Below are 6,304 nucleotides of genomic sequence, written 5' to 3'. Positions count from 1 at the left end.
GAAGGCGGCAGCTGTTTTGCTTGGAGAACCACATTCTATAGAACTTCCGATGGTACTCAGAATGAAATCAAAGGGACCTTCTGCCTAAGGAGGTTTTTTTTTTTTTATTCGATATATTTTTTATTTACATTTCAAATGATTTCCCCTTTTCTAATCCCCCACTCCCCGAAAGTCCCGCAAGCCCCCTTCTCTCCCCCTGTCCTCCCACCCACCCCTTCCCACTTCCCTGTTCTGGTTTTGCCGAATACTGCTTCACTGACTCTTTCCAGAACAGGGGGCCACTCTTCCTTTCTTCTTGTACCTCATTTGATGTGTGGATTATGTTTTGGGTATTCCAGTTTTCTAGGTTAATAACCACTTATTAGTGAGTGCATACCATGATTCACCTTTTGAGTCAGGGTTACCTCACTTAGTATGATGTTCTCTAGCTCCATCCATTTGCCTAAGAATTTCATGAATTCATTGTTTCTAATGGCTGAATAGTACTCCATTGTGTAGATATACCACATTTTTTGCATCCACTCTTCTGTTGAGGGATACCTGGGTTCTTTCCAGCATCTCTGCCTAAGGAGTTTTACATAAAGGCGAAATACTCAAGAGGCTTCCTTGTGCCTGTGGTTCCACTGTGAGGAGCGAAATGAGAGGACTGGCAGTGTTTGGATCTCCAGAAGCCTTCCTTCTGGAGACACAGTGCCCATGCTCTGTCTGGACTCTAGAGGTTTTCGGTAGGTGACTTCAAAGTTCAAGGGTTGAGGGTAAGAAGGGTAGGCAGGAAAGAAAGCTCAGCTCCTATTTTATTCCTTTACTTCAGTGGCTCTGAACCTATAGGTTGTGACCCCTTAGGGAGTGAAATGACTATTTCGCAAGGGTTACATATCAGATATCCTACATGCAATACCTATCAGTAGCAAAATTACAGTTATAAAGTAGCAATGAAAATAGTTTTATGGTTGGGGGTGGGGTGTTACCACAACATGAAGAACTGCATTATTAAAGGGGCTCAGTGTTAGGAAGGTTGAGAACCACTGCTTTATTTCCTCATCCTGCCTGAAATTGTTGGCCTACCATCTGCATATCAGTGACACTGGGCATGACACATAACTTCACTCCACAAAGCACACTGTGCTACAAACACATTTCAAGATAAGCTGGAGCGAAGCCTGCTGTCTAAGGTACCAAAGTATAACCATGATCATGGTTAGAGCCATGCGGTGAGAGAAGGAGAGGTATTACCAGAATATTACTTCTTCTTTCACTTGTAGAGTCAGTGTGTTTAATGACATCCAGGAATCAAAACTGATTGTTAAGATTGTAAGTTGATGGAACTCAGCAGCCTGTGAGAAAAGGGTCTCTGTGCCAGACCTTACAGTGCCCAGATCAACTCTGAAGATTACACGTACTTTACCCAAAAGGCGTGGGCTCATAACAATGCCAGAGATTTATTGTTGCTTAGTTTTAGAATATTTACATATATACACATATGCATGTATACATGCATGTATGTATGTCATACACGTGTTTTCTATGTCACCTGAAGTTAACTGTATGTAATGTTTTAAACAACTATATGCTGAATCAGCACATCGTAGTATGGAACATTCCGTTGTGGCAGCTCTTGCTTTTTTGCACAAAAATTGGAACATTTTAGATTCCAGACTGTTGGGTAAAAGTCATTCATTCAACCTCTATTTACGAAAGTTACTTTTTCCCCCTACAACCATCCCCAAGCACTGTACATCACCTCCCACAAAAATACTAACCATATGTGGCTGGAAATGTTTCTCCTTTGTGAATCATGTTTGAATTTGGAAGGTCTGAACTCCCTTTAGACTTTAGTTAACCTATCAGTTGAGGAATGGCTATATACTGGCAGGTCTGGCTAGCAATCAAATAAATAAATAAATAAATAAATAAATAAATAAATAAATAAATAAAACTGTAACAGCTAAGAAGTTAAACATTAGACATTACAAAATTATTTCCCATGCTTCTCTGCAGAGCTCCTGAAAACCTCTTCTTCCTGGTGAGTACTAGTCAAAACCCAGAGCTGGGCTGGCATCTAGCTCATCCTTCTTATGTATGCTGCCAGACTCCATAGCTACAGAGCCTGGCTGGCTATTCTGCCAACCCCTGGGCTGGCACTGTGAATGGTTCAACTGGACACAGAATAGTAGGTAAAAATGAAGCTCGGCTACATTAGATCATTAGGAAAAATGCACTGCTTTTCAAACTCAGCTGCCTTCAGTTCTCCTCTTCTGAAAACAAGCAGGAAGCAAGCGTGTCCCTAAATAATGCAATCAGACTAGCCCTGCCCCCATGACAGTAGGGTGACAATCTATCCTACAGCTCCTGACTCTCCCCTGAAAGCTTATTTTCAGAAAAACACCACCTGGCTGCCCCTGCCCCACCCCTCTGAACTTACAAGTCACTGCCTGGAAGAAAAAGAAATTCACCTTGGACTGCAACAGACTGACATCCTGATGTACTATCAACTGCCTGGTCACTAGTGAAGAATAAATCCAGGCTAGCCTATGTTTAACAGTTCATCTATCTATCAATAGACAGAGGAGGCAGGCAGGGGGATGCTAGGTAGTTACCATACATGACATTCCTGCTATGATAAATCAAGAGCGGAAACATTCACCGGGTTAGAAATGACAAACCAGGGGAGAAAGCCATCTGCTTATTATCATTTCAAAAACTGACCAGGGTTTGAGCCAGAAACATAGGAAGCAGGATGAGAAAGAACACGGGGAGACACGTCTTTCCCTTGAGAGCTTGACAGAGGGAAATAAATGAGCCTCACTGAAGGCACACCACAGCACTGGAGGGCCAAGGAGGGAGGACCGTATTTGTTCTTTCCAAGGTCTCTGAAACATCTTTGAGATTAGCCAATGGTAGGAGCACTCAGATGAAAGATGAGCAGGCCAACAGTGGCCTCTGGGAACTTCGAGGAAGTCTGCTGTATGTGGAGTACTGGCCAAGCTCCACCAGTGCGGTGCACTCCAGGGCCAGGCAGGAGATCCCAAATCCCAGGTCTAGGCACATCACCTTGCTTGAAAGTGGATTAGGAGAGTAAATGATCTGGATGCTACTAAAAGCCAGCTTCCCTCTGGGAGAGTCACCATGCACAGTGAGCAGATAGGAACAATGAACGAAGGGGAAGCACAGAGTGGAGGTCTGCCAAGCAGCCATCAGCCGTCCTGGGTCGTGATGGACAGGGTGACTCTGGGGCTTATTATATGTACAGAGACACTTCATATTCATGATTATCTCTCTATCTGTGAAGCCAACTGGGAAACTTGAGTGGAGGGGGGAATCATCTTAACTATGGACAATTTCTAGAGAGAGAAAGAGAAAATGGGAAGAGAGGGAGAGTGGTCTCCTTTTATTCTTTCTCTTCCCCCCAAATGTCTATGTTTACATCTCCATCCAATTCAGAAGTCTGGAAGAGTAATAGTAAATCCTGCTCCAAGTTCAGACCCAGAAAGACTAAGGATCCTCTACTAATAGTGTAATGCTACACAGTCAAATGGGGACAGGGAGTGGTTATGTGGTCAGATGGACCAAGTTTGGGATCTAAACTCTGGTACTTGAGTAACCTCTCTGAACCCTGCTTTTCTGGAATCTGAATGAGGCACCATTGTCATGAGGTCTCAGTGTATCAAACATCAGGTGTTGTAATCACACAGATTTACCCCTATCTCTTTCAAGTCTAAGTATCTAGCATAGAAAGAGTGACTAATTGATTCTAGTAGCCAACTGGCATATTTGTCCTTTTCTCTTTCTTTTATGGCTTATGATTTGAACTAGTATAAGAAACTAGAAGAGAGGCTGGGGGGGGGATGTCTCAGCCATTAAGAAACTAGAATAGTACAACCATGATCCATATACCACCACAGTTGCTTCACTGTCTTGTGACCAAAATATTTCATAACCAAATTTGGAAATGTAGACTCCACTAAGTAATGTAAATAATAATATAAGCTATTTTGGGGGAAATAAGGCACACGAATAAAGTCCACAGGGTGAAAATCACAGGGTCAATCTTCTTTAGAAGATTGCAAGGGAGGGAGGGTCACAAAGAGGAAGAAAAAGCTGTCTACTGCATCCTGAGCCCTGCAAGCAGTGATGTTAGGAGTTCACCAATGAATCAGAAGAACAGGAGTGCATATCCTGACCCAGCAAGGACATAGCATTCTTCAGGATTCTGGGAAAAGATGGAAGAGGAGGGGGAAAGAGGGAAAGAAATGGAGCTGAGAACAACCTCAAGGAGAAGTTCTTGTAGACGGCAGTGGTGTACCACCAAAGGCTTGATAACAATCTTCTCAATGCATATTTATTAGTGCTTGCCATGGGCTCCTCCAGGCACCAAATGTTTGAATTTAATAAAGAGTAATGAAAAGCCATTGGAGAGTTTCAAGTGACAAACAAGCTGAAAGCATGATTTATTTACATTTTGGAAGTATTATTCTCACTGCCAGTGGCCAAAGAGGAGTTGGGAGTACCAAACAGGACACTCTCCCTGTAGTTTAGGAATGAGTAAAAGGCAACTTGAACTAATACAGTCTCCATGAATGGGGAAAAATAAATTGAGGGGATATTTGGAGATGGTGCTGATGGCAGTGGGGGTACTAGCTGTGGGCAGAAATACAGGATGGTATGAGGATAATTCTACTCTAAGATATGGATTCTGGGGTTCCGGGAAGTAGCTCTTCCGCGGCCGACCATCGTGTCCTTAGAGCTTCCCCGGCCGCCTGGCGCAGTGCAATGTAGCTGGACGGATTTGCTGACTTGTCAAAATAAAGGCTATGGGTCAGCTCGGAGCATTGTTCGTATTATTGGGAGAACGCTGCCTTTAGGGTCTTGCCGAAGACCTCGTTTTGAGTTGATCCCGCACAGGAACTCTAAGGAGTCTGATGATAATGAATTTACGGTTCCATCTTTTGCTGATGTTTTGTCTGTTGCAAATGAAGAAGAAGCCAGTTGTCTCCGCTTTCGACACAGCCTATGGAAAAAGAAGGCAGAAGGGAAAATTGCTCCTTTTCATCCTTCAAAACTAATTTGGGATCGGTCATCACCTGCTCTAAGACAGAACAAAACAGAGTCAGATGATCTGCCTGTAAGTGAAGCTGCAATTAAGAAGATAGCTGCCCTCGAAGATGAGCTGACTCTTCTCCGGTCTCAGATCGCTGCGATTGTGGCAATGCAGGACCTCAGAGAGAGCAGAGGGACTGGCTTCATCGACTTGAGTGATGAGCAAGTGGAGGCCATCATCAGTGACCCCCAGGCTGAGTGTGGAACCAGAGCACGTTCCGGGTGTGGTGCTCCCTCCTCCTCCTCCCCCCCCCCCAATCTCTTCCTCCCCCTCCCCCATCTCTTCCTCCTGAGTTTTCTCTGCAGCCCCCAAGTTCTCTTCCCATGCAACCCGGATCTGCTAATACACGTGACAGAGAGATTCCGGCTACTGAAATGAAAAGGCAGCTCTCTGGTGATAAGGCCGATGACAGCCATCATTCAAAAAGACAGAGAGTTAGTGATGTCCCAAACATGCTGGATGTTCTAAAGGACATGAAGAAGGTCAAACTTCGGCCTGTGGAAAGGTCACCAGGTGGCAGACCCATTCAGAAGAGGAAAAGACAGAGCTCAGAATGGGATCCGGTGTCTTTAATATCTAAGGCACTGAGGCAGAAGTTTGCATTTCAAGATGATTCCTTTGACGAAGAAAATAGGTCCTGGGAGTGTTCTCCGTTTTCTAGTCCTGAAGCTTCAAGGTTTTGATGTTACATTTCTCCAACAGAAAATCAGCGACCTAAGGGAAGGACTGATAATACAAATGCAGGGTATTATCCAGGGTATCAGAAGCAAGAGCTGTGCTCACACTGGGAAGGACGGATCCAGATGTGTGGTGTCCTTCCCTGCCTGTCAGAGAATTACCACGTCTGTCAGGGTGATCAAGCTCTACTCTGGGACCTGTCTCCACCCAGCCTGAGGAAGACACTTGAGAATGCTGTCCCTGCTTTTGGAAGATGTGGCATTTAACTGCCTACTGAAGAGAGTTGGCTGTATAGATTCCCCCACTTTCTGTGACTGCTACTGAAAATGAAATGCATGGTTTAGTGAGTTTCCTAAAATTATGGCTTCCTATTGAGGCCCCTTTCAGTCTTGTGAGTTGCTGTTTGTTTGGCCTTCAACAGCTTGTAGATTTTCAGTGAGCAGAAGATGATGAATGTTTTTCATTCAGATAGTCACAGCTATGAAAACACAGGATCACCTGAGAAACTGAAGGAAAAGAAAAGTCAGA

The 6,304-nt window shown here is 44.2% G+C and overlaps 1 pseudogene; it reads left to right on the top strand.

Moving 5' to 3' along the window:
- The first annotated feature begins 3,126 nt into the window (after positions 1 to 3,126).
- LOC127692843 (mitochondrial fission regulator 2-like) lies at positions 3,127 to 6,072 on the top strand (annotated as a pseudogene).
- Positions 6,073 to 6,304: the final 232 nt, after the last annotated feature.

This window comes from Apodemus sylvaticus, chromosome 9 (genome assembly GCF_947179515.1).
Source record: "Apodemus sylvaticus chromosome 9, mApoSyl1.1, whole genome shotgun sequence".
Lineage (NCBI taxonomy): Eukaryota > Metazoa > Chordata > Mammalia > Rodentia > Muridae > Apodemus > Apodemus sylvaticus.
The sequence above is the reverse complement of the archived record's forward strand: the minus strand, read 5'-3'. Positions and strand labels throughout refer to the sequence as shown.